Genomic DNA, 13,754 nt, shown 5'->3' with positions numbered 1-13,754 from the left:
TCCGCCTCTGAGGGGGAGGGGCAGGAGGACCCCCGGGTGCGCGCTCTCGGTCGTGATTGGTGGAAAGGCGACGCGGCTCTCCAATCAGAGTCGGGCTTGGGTCTTCCCACCCTCCGTCAAGTTTAAAATTGAAATAAACATGTGCGGCCGGCTAAGAGGAAAGAAGGAAGACTGTGTCTGATTGACGCCACATTCACACTATATATATAAGGTGCATGGGCGAAGCGGGGGGGGGCGGTGTGTATCTGTCACCCCCTAAATTAGGCAAATAGATAAAAATACTTAACTAAAAGTAGAAATCGTAGAAAGGTGTTGACAGATTTTTTTTCTGAGCATCTGGGGTTAAAAGAAGGTAATTTAAAGCAACTGTTTTCATTCCAAATCTGCTAGACAGAGCCAATGTGGGTGTCTTGCCCGCCCCAACATAAAACCTGGCTACGCCTATGTTAAAGTGAGGTGTTAGGGGGAGCGGATAGTACTGTATTTTCCCGTGTATACGACGACCCCATGTATAAGACTTTTTTAAACCCAAAATTAAAAAATCAGTTTTTTGGTGGGGCAAATGACCTCAAAGTTTTTTGGGGGCAAACAAACCGCAACTAACCCTGTGAATTCAGCATCTGCGCATAAGACAACCCCCAATTTTGGGATACAAAAATTGAGCAAAAAACCCCTGGTGGGGGACACGTTGTGCTCCTCCTGGGGCTGTTTGACCACCTTTGGTCTCCACCCTGCACTCAGCTCTCACCTGTGGCTCCGAGAAGCTGTCAGAATGCAACAGAAGCCATGCTCTGGGAAACAGCATTGACCAGCCGGCTAAACCAGGTGAGGGTAGCCGATGGGTCTCAAATCCTCTGTGAGTTAAGGACTTCTGCATGTATCGTAAAATTTCCCTGATTTTCCTGTTTTATCTTTTTGTAAACTGCTTGGAGGTTTTTCTACAAACAAACGGTGTATAATTTTTATGAAATAATTTAATAAAATAGTACTACTGTTAGGAGAAGGAACGCATGTGGCGCTGTGGGTTAAACCACAGAGCCTAGGACTTGCCGATCAGAAGGTCGGCTGTTTGAATCCCCGTGACGGGGTGAGCTCCCGTTGCTCAGTCCCTGCTCCTGCCAACCTAGCAGTTCAAAAGCACGTCAAAGTGCAAGTAGATAAATAGGTACCGCTCCGGCGGGAAGATAAACGGCGCTTCTGTGCACTGCTCTGGTTCGCCAGAAGTGGCTTAGTCATGCTGGCCACATGACCCGGAAGCTGTACGCCGGCTCCCTCGGCCAATAAAGCGAGATGAGTGCCGCAACCCCAGAGTCGGTCACGAATGGACCTAATGGTCAGGGGTCCCTTTACCTTTACCTTTACTGTTAGGAGACTCTCCATTCTCCTCCAAGATCCAAAAACTCCCAGAGTTCCCTGGGGATTGATTGTTAAACCACTCTGGAAAGTGCACCTCCGCAAGGGGAAGAAAAGGTCTCATAAGAACTCTCAGCACCCTTAACAAACTGCAGCTCCCAGGATTCTTTGCAGGGAGCCATGGCTGTTTAAAGTGTTGCCATAATACTTTAAATATGATGTGAATGTGTGGTGTGCCTCCCTCCCTCCTAAGGTCACATCCACACCATGCATTCAGCATTCATTTAAAGCACATGGATTCACCCTAAATAATCCTGGGAACTGTAGTTTGCTAAGGATGCCATGAGCTTTAAAAGTGCTTTAAGTGTCTGGTACGCCTATGACGCACTCCTATGACGTACTCCTAAGCTTTTTGGCTCTTATTTCTGCTTGATTGCCTTGGGGCTTATCCAGACTTCCTTTTGTAGCACGGTTCTAAGGTCAGATCTGCGCTTTAAAGTGCCGCATCCGAGTGCCTTTTCTTTACTCCAGTGCCATCCCCACAAAAACCTACTCTTTACCACTAATTTGGAGCAAACAGCAATCTGTAGAAAACCCAAATTGCCATTGGCAGAGTGTTTTGGGAGGGGCAGTGTGATGCTTTGTTCAGAGCCATCTACCAACAACCTGGTGCATTTCAGATATTTTGGGCAACAACATACCCTTTTGGGGGGTATTTTTTATTGTTTTTTACAAATAAACTTTTACAACCAATTATAATCATTTCATGAGATTCTCTGAATCTCTTTATTTCCCCCCTCCCTCACATGGTTCCTATTAGCAGTTTCCCTCCAAATCTACATATCAGTACATTTTCCATAATTTCAATTTTTCTTAATTATCCATATACTTCTTTACTTTACAAGTGATTCTTAGAGTCCAACCTATGTTTTGATTTGTTTACAATGGTCTCCTCGGGCAACAACATATCAATATGGTTGTACGATGCTGTGTTTGACGGGAGTTGAAGTAAAACTCTGTTACCTTTAGTAGATCTACTCTGAATTGGTGGTATTTTTTTATGTCATAACCCCCACTTCAAAATATCTCTGATGCTGACGGGAAAGGTCCTTTTTAATAACATTTTTACCAAGGCAAATCAGGGTGAAAACAAGACAAGTTTTCCATACAAGGTCATGTTTGCCATTACGTGAACCTTATCTTTAACGGCGCTATGACACGTTACAAGCGCCAGCAGCCATAATGATTAACCATGCTTTCAGAAGTTGGTTTTTGAGTGCCCGGTTATCACTGGAAAATCATCCTAGAGCGAACAGGAATCAATCTTCCAAACAAAGGGACCGATCAAACACAGCGAAGAGCCATTGTACAAAAGCAGTCTCCCTTTTAGACACGGATCTTAGACAGGAACATTGGCTGTGAATAAAGGGTAGTCCCTGTAGTAAGTACAAGGAGAAGCTACCATTTAAACCACCCTATGCCAACTGGGTGCCCTCCGGATGTTTAGGACTACAGCTCCCATCAGCCCATGCCTGCTGGGAGTCGTAGTTCTAAACATCTCAAAGGACCCCGGTTTGCAATGGCTAATCCAAACCTTGCTATTCCCACGTGCCAGTAACTGTACTTCTGTTTGTGGAGAAGGTTATTAAATAAAGACATGTATTTTATTTGTTTGACAAGGTAAAATATAGGATGTTTCTATGTATAGGATTTCCTGTTTTCTTTACATGGTGGACAGTACAACTTCGGGCCTGCTATTGACAAGCTCTTCAAGTTAAATATTAAGCCTCCTGAATAAAACTGTGTCGGAGGAAGAATGAGTAATATTTAACTTTAATTGAAGTTTTTTTTAAAAAAAAATCTGCGAGTAATCTCCTCTTCTAGCATGACTTCGAAATGGAAGCTTTAGTTCCTCTGTTGCCACAGTATAAAGCATAAAAAGAGGGCGGTTTGATGGGGTAACCATGAGAGGGTTCCTAAGCTTTCAGGAGAGGAAAGTCATTTGATCTAACACAGCTCTCTCCTCCAACAGAGGGAAATGGCCAGAAGAGCAAGGGGGCTGCTGCCCCCCCCCCAGCACCTGCCACCTGAAGCAGTCACCTTACTTTGTCCAGTAGTAGGGCCGGCTCTGGAGAGAAGCTCACTCCTGTTCATCCTCGTAAGCAGACTAAGGGGAAAACAGCTATTAGCATTCTGACCCCTGAAAGAGATCCACATACTCCTCTGCAAATCAGGAGAGGCAGCAATGCAGCTTCTCATTGTGTTCCTGTTGTTCCCTACAAGCCCTCATGGGATCAGCTCTCACAGAGGGAGTTGCTTTTCAAACAGCACTGGTGGCTTCAGTGGTAGGCAGGCACACCCTGGAAAAGGATGAAGAGAGAAACCTTCTCATGTACAAGCGGCTGAGGAGCAGGGAGGTGGGGAGAGATGTGGCCCTCAAGTCCGGGGTAGCCAACGTGGTGGACAACAAGTCTCATCCATCCCTGGCCATAGGCCACATTGGCTACTAGAGCAGGTGGCAGTTGTATGCCAGCAACATCTGGAGGGCACTGCGTTAACTCTCCCTGCCCTTGTCCATCCTCACTAAGGGGTCATTCACACTTTCGCTTCACCCGTATTTTGATCATTGTTGTTATTGTTTAGTCGTGTCCAACTCTTCGTGACCCCATGGACCAGAGCATGCCAGGCACTCCTGTCTTCCACTGCCTCCCGCAGTTTGGTCAAACTCATGCTGGTAGCTTCGAGAACACTATGCAACCTTCTCGTCCTCTGTCTGTCGTCCCCTTCTCCTTGTGCCCTCCATCTTTCCCAACATCAGGGTCTTTTCCAGGGAGTCTTCTCTTCTCATGAGGTGGCCAAAGTATTGGAGCCTCAGCTTCAGGATCTGTCCTTCCAGTGAGCACTCAGGGCTGATTTCCTTAAGAATGGAGAGGTTTGATCTTCTTGCAGTCCATGGGACTCTCAAGAGACTCCTCAAAAGTTCAAAATTCAAAAGCATCAATTCTTTGGCGATCAGCTTTCTTTATGGTCCAGCTTTCACTTCCATACATCACTACTGGGAAAACCATAGCTTTAACTATGCGGACCTTTGTTGGCAAGGTGATGTCTCTACTTTTTAAGATGCTGTCTAGGTTTGTCATTTTGATCATTATTGTCTACCAATTAATTCTCTCCCAGGTTTGAGAGCTTTTCTCGTTGTTCTGTGGCTGTGCCTTGTGAAAATCGTATGTCACCTGCTGATACACAGAAAATTCAAAGAGAGATTTTGCTTAACCAAGATTCCATTCGGTGGGTAAGATCAGATTTTTGCAAGGCACAGCTGAAGAACAATGAGAAAAGGTCTCAGACCCTGGGGCATCAATTGGTACACAATACAATATGCGTCAAGCGAAAATGTGGATGAACCCTAACTTGCTGTTAGTAGAGGAGTGAATTTGGGGCTTTATAAAAGTGGCCCGCAAATTTCCCCAAGCAAAACTCCTTATGATCTCAAGCTATTAAGTCACGCTGATTTCAGCGGGACTTTCTCCCAGGTAAGTGTGGATGGGATTGCAGTCTTAGTTATCTAGTTACTGAGCTCAAGTTTGACTGTTTCGCCGATCTTGTCCCCAGGGGCGTTTCCAGCATCCGATCATTTCCAAGCGTGATTCTCAGGCTGGGAACAGACCTTGAGAATCTTTCTGTGCTCTGGGGGGGTCATCCCGCCCCCTGTACAAACTGCACACTCGGGGGGCAGGAAGAAAGGAAAGGCAGCAGGCTTCAGGTCTGGCTCTGGTGTCCAGCTTCCGAACGGGGGGCGGAGGGGTCACATAGCTGAACTCTCCTCTTCAAGTCACTTGTCTATTCTTAGCATGAACTTTCAGCAGCGTCTCCTCTGATGGCTTGTTTGTTTGCAGAGTGGCCTTGTCCAAATTGTAGTACGTGCAGGAGGAGCTGCAGAGTCCATGCAATTAAAATGAATAATCTGAAAAGAATATCCTGTGGGTCAGAAGGAGGCAGATCTTTTTTTCTTTTTTAAAAAAAGGGGGAGGACGACGACATTCATTTCACACAATGGGTTTGTTATGTTTTTGCTCTTGTTCTCATTATGTATCTTGTGCTTTTATCTTGTATTTTTATGCTGTGAACTGCCCTGAAATTTAGAGGTGAAGGGTGGTAAACAAATTTAATAAATAAAGAAATAAGAAAATACAGTCGTTGTACGTTTAAGACCCTGGCAAGAGTTAATGGAGAAGTGTTTAATCCAGAGGCCAGGACTCCAGCTCTCCCACTCTGCCCCCCCCCCAACCACTCTGCCTTAGGCAGGAGCCTGACACCTTGACATGGCCCAGTGTCTTTTCTCCTTGTTATGCTATAAATCATTTCCACTTTCCCCGCATCCTCCTGCCATCAAAATGACCGATGCGTTCCCCTTTGCCAACAAGCGCGCTGCCCTAGCAGCTGGCCTGCCTCAGCGATGAAGCACTCTGCATGGGAGGCCGATATTATTATCCCATTACACCAAACCTGCCCCCCCTCCCCAGAGTGCCGTTAACATGTCAGCCTTGACTGGAAAGAGGCAGCAATGGAGGGTCTGGCCACAGAAAGGTCTCCAGCAGGAAAGGCTTCCTTCCTCGCAGAGTGCAGGCCTCTCATGCTCAAAGACACAGCAGTCTTATGTTCCTATGGGACGTGGTCCCATCCCGGCGAGCTCCAGTTGTGCAAATACAGTTGATCTGGAGCTCCGATGCAACAAATCGGCTTCTATCTCTCTGCCCCCAAAGCACCCTGCACATTTTGTGTCGATGATGGGGAAATGCCATAGAAAGCGTCGTGGCATAACGTTGGCTTCATGCTACATTATCTCACCCCTCACAGGCTTTGTGCGCAAACAGATTCAGATGGTTGCTCAGTAGACAGGGCCATCTGGAAGGACCTCCTGGCTCACCCAGGACCTTTTTGAGCTCCCCAGAACTCCACATCTGTCCTGCATTGGAAGAGTGAGCCGATTAGGATTGGCGAAATAAAAGAACACAGGGCTCCTTTGGGGCTTGCAAGCCTTCTCAAATGCATAGGGTTCCCCCACCCCATCCTACAGTTAAAGTGGCTTATAACAGCAATCATAAAACCAAAACTATCTTTTTAAAATGAGCTAAAATCTTTTTGTCACTTTCTTCCTCGCTGGAATAGTTCTGCGTGGATTCATCAGGGCACTATTAATAACGGCTAATAAACTTGTTAGTTTTGCAGACACCAGGGGGCATCCTTGCCCATGGTTTCTTGGCAAATTTAGGAACAGTAAAGAGCCAATTTCTTAGGACCTGTCATTAGCCACCAGAAGTTTTGAGGCCAGTTCTGTTGTTAATCTCACTGTCCGGGTCTTCATAGCTCTCTACAAGAGAGACCTGGTCTACCCACACCAAAATCAAGCCCTGGTGGGAGCTGTGCACTTGTACAGAGTGCTGCTTAATGTAATTTCCATCAGGGTCATGCAGGAGACTTTCCTTTTCAATTGCGCCCTTGGGAGTGTGTGTGTGTGTGTGTGTGTGTGTGTGTGTGTGTGTGTTTTCCATCCCCTAAAGACAGACAGCAGGCAACTTTGGGGGAGGGCCCCAGCAGCAGAGCTTGCATCCAGAAGACTGTCTCTCTACTTAAAAGGACCGGATAGGTCATGGGAATGATTTCTGCCAGAGTTCCTGGAAAGCCCCAGCCAGTTAGAATAGACAGAGAGAGAGTCTGGCCTGGTATGAGGCAGCTCCTTCTGCCCTGTGTGAGAGCTGTGTTCAAATCCAGACTCAGTGACGGAATTACTCGGGAGCCTGGGCAAATTACTATCAGTCAGTCTCACCTGTAAAATGGGAACAACAGAAAACAAAGGGGATGACAACCCACCAACTTTTCACACTTTTAATCAAACATTTTGCTGGCTATAAACCTGGACCCCCGAAAGAACCAGAAACAATCACTAAAGAATCCTTTGATATTGTTCTCCATAACAAAGGAGCCTATTGAACTGGTCTGTTGCCAGAGACAGATGAACAAAGTTCCAACTGCAATATATGGAAATATGAAGAACCAGCCATACCCATCAGACTCTGAAATTTAAGCTATCAGATTTGCGTCTCTCTCTCTCTCTCTCTGCCCAGGGTACCACCCTTGCCACATGCAGCTTGGCAGTGAAACTTCCGCCTAGCCAAGAGCCACCACCCCCCACCCCCCCGGGTCAGGAAATGAGGCAAAGCAGTCGGCTTGGGTGACAGAATTGACAAAGTTGTGATTTCCCTGCCTTCAACGAGGCATCCTTTTTATTTGTTTATGAGCAGGTGGCAATTTGACTATTTGCTGCAGGTGCAGGAATGTCTCTGCGGCCAGAACTGAACATAGCTCAGAGGCTGGAAAGCAGGAGGGGTTAGCAAGAGTGGCCTGGGCTTGTGATGGGCTCTGGGGCTCAGAACTGTCCTTGGCAGAAAGAATGCTCACACGTGACATTCAATCAGTGCACACAAATACCGCAAGGACCGCCTCTCCCCATATAAACCAACCCAGACTCTGCGCTCATCATCTGATGCCCTTTTTTGTGTGCCTCCTCCACGTGAGGGCCAGAGGGTGGCAACCCAAGAACAGGCCTTTTCTGTGGTGGCTCCCTGTTTTTGGAATGCTTTTTCCCAGGGATGTTAATCGGACGCCTTCATTACATATCTTTAGGCGCCAGGCGAAAACGTTCCTCTTCAGCCAGGCCTTTCGCTGATTAGTATCCTACGGCCTTTTAAATATGTTTGTGGGAATGGGTGTGTGTTATTGTCTTGTTGTTTCTGTCTCAGCTATTAATTTGTGCTTTCGCCTTGCGTTTTTATCTCGTGAACTGCCCTGAAAAAGAAGAAGAGTTTGGATTTGATATCCCGCCTTTCACTCCCCTTCAGGAGTCTCAAAGTGGCTAACATTCTCCTTTCCCTTCCTCCCCCACAACAAACACTCTGTGAGGTGAGTGGGGCTGAGAGACTTCAAGGAAGTGTGGCTGGCCCAAGGTCACCCAGCAGCTGCATGTGGAGGAGCGGAGACGCGAACCCGGTTCCCCAGATTACGAGACTACCGCTCTTAACCACTACACCACACTGGCCCTGAGATCTTGTGACAAAGGGCAATAGATAAATCTAATAAATAAAAATAACAGTAATAACAGAGTAACAGTCCACAAGCGCAGTTATGAGCCTATGGACTGTACCAATCAACAGGTGCACATCCCTGGGCCCAGTACACCTGAAGGAGCGTCTCCACCCCCATCGTTCTGCCTGGACACTGAGATCCAGGGCCTAGGGCCTTCTGGCGGTTCCCTCACTGTGAGAAGCAAAGCTACAGGGAACCAGACAGAGGGCCTTCTTGATAGTGGCACCCGCCATGTGGAACACCCTCCCAACAGATGTCAAAGAGATAAACAACTACCTGACATTTAGAAGACATCTGATGGCAGCCCTGTTTAGGGAAGTTTTAAATGTGTGACATTTTAATGTATTTTTAATCTTTGTTGGAAGCCGCCCAGAGTGGATGGGGAGACCCAGCCCCAGATGGGCAGGGTACAAATAATAAATTATTATTATTATTATTATTATTATTATTATTATTATTATTATTATTATTATTCCAGCATGGCATTGCTCAAGGGGATGCAGCATGGAAGCCCTTTGAGCTTGGAACGGCTTGCAGCATCCTCCTGCCCCCTTCACTGCCATTGGCTGGGGCTTCCTCTTCTCCTTCAATAACAGGATGTGGGTTCAAGAGGCACCATTCCTGCAGTGGACACTTAACAGCTGCCACCCACATCACAGTTTGTTTTTTTATATATATATAATTCCCCCGAATAGCTTAATGACCTCGCTGCCCTCTTGGCTTTCCACTAGCTTATTTTAGAGAGGAATCCCCCTGCATAGCATCCTCCAAAAGAAGCTCCCTTTCCGAGGAAGAAGCCGGAGAAGAAGAAAAATTGTCAGCCTTGCTCTCTCTCTCTCCTGCCAGAATTGCTTCTCTCACTTCCTCCAAATGACCTGCCGGACTGACTCTGCTTGGATTTCCCAGGCAGGTGAGGGCTAGTGTCCTTGCAGTGGAAGAGCTGAGTGGCCTTTCTTCTTGCCAGGCATTGTTTCCCTGAGGAGGGAATGGGTGGGGGCAGCCCTTGGGCTTCAGGTGGTCCATTGTTTCCCCAGTGCTGCCTCCTCTTTGATGTTTCAGAACAAAAACATCCAGTATCGCAGAAGGTTTCCTAGCTTCACACTTGGCTGGACAATGGAGGGATGACGAAGGATCCCAGATTCAACCTAGAGATTCCATACCCTACAACATTACTCTGGTGAAAACAGGACGTTCCGTTCCATGATAATTTTACTATTTATACAGTAGTACCTTTGGGACGCGGGTGGCGCTGTGGGTTAAACCACAGAGCCTAGGACTTGCCGATCAGAAGGTTGGCGGTTCAAATCCCCGCGACGGGGTGAACTCCCATTGTTTGGTCCCTGCTCCTGCTAACCTATCAGTTCGAAAGCACATCAAAGTACAAGTAGATAAATAGGTACCGCTTCAGAAGGAAGGTAAATGACGTTTCCGTGTGCTGCTGTGGTTCTCCACAAGTGGCTTAGTCATGCTACCCACATGACCCGGAAGCTGTACGCCGGCTCCTTCAGCCAATAAAGTGAGATGAGTGCCACAACCCCAGAGTCTGTCACAACTGGACCTAATAGTCAGGGGTCCCTTTACCTTTACCTCTGGTTAAGAACTTAATTCATTCCGGAGGTCCGTTCTTAACCTGAAACTGTTCTTAACCTGAGGTACCACTTTAGCTAATGGGGCTTCCCGCCACCGCCACACGATTTCTGTTCTCATCCTGAAGCAAAGTTCTTAACCTGAGGTACTATTTCTGGGTTAGCGGAGTCTGTAACCTGAAGCATCTGTAACACAAGGTACCACTGTAATCCACACATCTTACTGGGTTGCCCCAGTCACTCTGAGCAGCTCCAACATATATAAAAACATAACAAATCATTAAACTTTTTTTAAAAAAAACCTTCCTTATACAGGATTGCCTTCAGACACCTCCAACATTTCTCCAATGAAAATAGGGACATCCTAAGGAAAAGTGGGACTTTCCGGGATCAAATCAGAAACCAGGACAGCTTATCTAAATCAGGGACGTCCCTGGAAAATAGGGACACTGGGAGGGTCTGAGATTCTGGCTTTAAATGATGTGTCTTCTCCCAATCTAGGCCTAAGAAGCGCAGGTTCAGGAGCCTCGGGCCTTGCAGTTGCATGTCCAGGTGCCTCTTCCTCCTGATAATGTAAAGAGTAACAACCTCCATACTTCCATTTCAGGGTACCTGTCCTGCTAAGGTGGGTGCCCTCAGGAACAAGGGTCCCAATTTCAGGAGACAGGAGTTCCTTAGCAAGACACTTGTCCTTTGGCAAGACAAACCCTTAGCAAGAGGGTTTCTAGTGGAGCGCAGCCCGAATAAATCCAAGGTCCAGCAGGGAGATGTAATAATAAAATTTAAGGTCTTATATATATAATAAATGTTCATAAATGTACCAACCAAGCACGTACATAGATCAGCACAGGAAGACCGTCCTGAAACCATTTTGACTCCCAAGCTGACCAAATGTTTCTCTGCAAGGAGGGAGGAGGTGAAAAAAACCTTGCCTGTTACAGGAATTGAGTAATCACCATTTCAAAGGAATGGGCAGACTACCAGGAAAGGCAATCAGATAAGGCATTATGAGATAGCCTGGCAGACAGGAAAAACAACAACATTCAAATTTCTGTTGTAGACCACCTTTTCTGTGATGTAGGTATGGTGTTTGTGGGGGGTGGTCTTGGGTTACACCCCTTCTGTGATGTACTGTATGTATGATGTATGGAGGGGTGGTCTTGAGCTCCAAGGCAGGGAATTTAAAATGTCTGTATAAGGGCAGGAACACATTTGTTATGGGTCCTCCTCCGTCCTCCTGCATATGGGGGAGCACCCTGTTGCAACAGCTTTAATAAAGATCAGGCTTACTAGCTGCTTTGCTTCTCAATAATCTCTGGTTGGCCTCTGTTATTTTCTCCTACTGATAGGGAACCCACGTAAGGACTCTATATGGGCTCTTGGATATCCCATATGGGGAAAAGGGCAGATTTTGTTTACCACAGAGACTCCGTCTAGGATGGGCCCAGGTTAGGTGAGAAGTCCACGGTCAACGCAGGGAGTTCAGGCAAAATATAACACAGCAAGGCAGGGGAACACAAACCAAGGGCAAGGAGGCAGAGACCACACCCTGAGCTGGTGATGGGTGTGTTTCAGGGATTGCTTACTCATGAGGAGACTCCTTACTCAGCAACTGAGTAACATGCTCTAACGTCCCAGTGAACTTTGTGCAAACCAATTAGGAGGGATGCTCTGTGTCAGCTGGCTGGTTGGAGGAGGCCAGAATCTGATGAATGGGACAAATTGGCTGGAAACAGCAAAGATTTCTGCCTGTTACTGCAAAAATACCACCCTGGTATTTCCCCCTCCCCTCCCTCAGTGAGGATCGTGGCAGGTGGGCAACACAAGTGATGGGGATGATGGACAGCTGAGGAACTGAAGGTCTCCTGTAGCCTGATTTTGGGACAGTATTTGGCAGAGCCCTCCAGCAGCTCACCACGAGACTCTTATTTGCGGGAGTCTTCTGTCAGCAGATGAGGTTCTTTTGCTGGTATTTTCCCACACTTCCTGCTGCGTGTGGTCCTGTGGGTGACTGACCCAGAGATTTCTGCACTCTGGAGTGAGTGGAGAAGCCTCACAGCTCTGGGTGTGTTCTTCAGCTGGGCAGGCCTGCTCTGCAGAAAACCAAGTGGTGAAGGCGTCTTTCCCCACGCAACATACAAAAAAGCATTAGAAACAGCCTCACGAGGAGAGTGCCAGAGAGGCCTAGGTAGCTGAGGCCTGGTGGGAGCTGAGGGTGCCTCCGAGGATAATCCCCTCCTCTGAGGGGAAGGGAGTTGCCAGAGGCAGCTCAACCTAGCAAGCCACACGGCAAGGCAACCATCTCATCCCTTGTGCCCAAGCCAATCTCCTTCTTTTGGGACTGATGGCAGCTCCTTGTCTGGCCAGGATGTTTACTGCAAATCTTGTACTAGCTGGCTGGAAAAAGTGAAGGAGCAGACTGGGAGAAGGTGGTGTGGGAAGCTGAAAAGGCAACAGGGTTTAGTGAGCAGGAAGAGGCTGTGGCAGAGAGGACTCCAGAAATGGAATCAGAAGCAGAGGCTGAAGAGGAGAGGGAACATGAGGCAGGCCGCTGAAGAATCCAGGAAGTCTCCCCCTCCTGCTGCAACCATCTCCCCTCCCCACTGATCTCCGAGAACACATGCATAAATAAAAAGGGAAGAACAGAGGGTGCTTGTGTGCAGACACAGCCTGAGACTGAATGGGAAAGACCCCGGAGAGGAGGAGTCCTAGTGGATATTGGGAAGGTGGGGAGCTTCAGTCCTCACAACTGCTTCATTGGGGCAAGACATAGAGTGTGTTGCTGAGACTACTAGGTCTGAGCTGTGCTTTGTTTCCTTAACTTCAGTGGCCTCGGTTGATTTATTGTTTTGTTGCTGACCTATGCCTGAGTCTATCCCTGACAGTGCGATTCCTCACCTGGTCACCTCGTGGTGTAGCTGATGGCATCACCATCATCACAGATACTGAATGGGCACCACCTAGCCCCAAACAACCACCTCCTGTACAACAAACACATGGGCACACAAAAACAAACCAACTCTCTTTCAGAAAACTGGCTTTCAGTTGCCTAAGATCAGCCCTGGGGTATTTTTAGCTGGATGTGTGTTTATTTACATCACAAGCGACAGATTTGGGCCTGGTCAGCTGCTGTGACCATGTGAGCTCTCCAGCATGGTGAGATGGGGGGGGGGGAGAGATGGGAAGCAGGGCACTGCCCAAGTTTCAATGGCCCACCATTTATCTGCCGGGATTCTCGCAAAGGATGCTGGGCTAGGGCCCGATCCGCAAGCAAGACACCAGCTCCTTCTCCAGCCCACCGGAGGAAGTGGTTAAGATCTCATAGAATCATAGAATCATAGAATCATAGAATCATAGAGTTGGAAGAGACCACAAGGGCCATCGAGTCCAACCCCCTGCCAAGCAGGAAACACCATCAGAGCACTCCTGACATATGGTTGTCAAGCCTCTGCTTAAAGACCTCCAAAGTAGGAGACTCCACCACACTCCTTGGCAGCAAATTCCACTGTCGAACAGCTCTTACTGTCAGGAAGTTCTTCCTAATGTTTAGGTGGAATCTTCTTTCTTGTAGTTTGGATCCATTGCTCCGTGTCCGCTTCTCCAGAGCAGCAGAAAACAACCTTTCTCCCTCCTCTATGTGACATCCTTTTATATATTTGAACATGGCTATCA

At 47.5% G+C, this 13,754-nt stretch overlaps 1 long non-coding RNA gene across 1 annotated transcript; it reads left to right on the top strand.

The window, feature by feature from the left end:
* Nucleotides 1-55: 55 nt before the first annotated feature.
* On the top strand, nucleotides 56-6,436 carry LOC309521303. The gene is made up of 3 exons (XR_014214612.1): nucleotides 56-825; nucleotides 5,250-5,410; nucleotides 6,211-6,436. It is a non-coding gene; the product is annotated as an uncharacterized lncRNA (long non-coding RNA).
* Nucleotides 6,437-13,754: the final 7,318 nt, after the last annotated feature.

The sequence above is a fragment of the Podarcis vaucheri genome, assembly GCF_965113315.1.
Source record: "Podarcis vaucheri genome assembly, chromosome: 16".
NCBI lineage: Eukaryota > Metazoa > Chordata > Lepidosauria > Squamata > Lacertidae > Podarcis > Podarcis vaucheri.
Note: the sequence above shows the minus strand (reverse complement) of the source record. Positions and strands in the feature narration are given on the sequence as shown.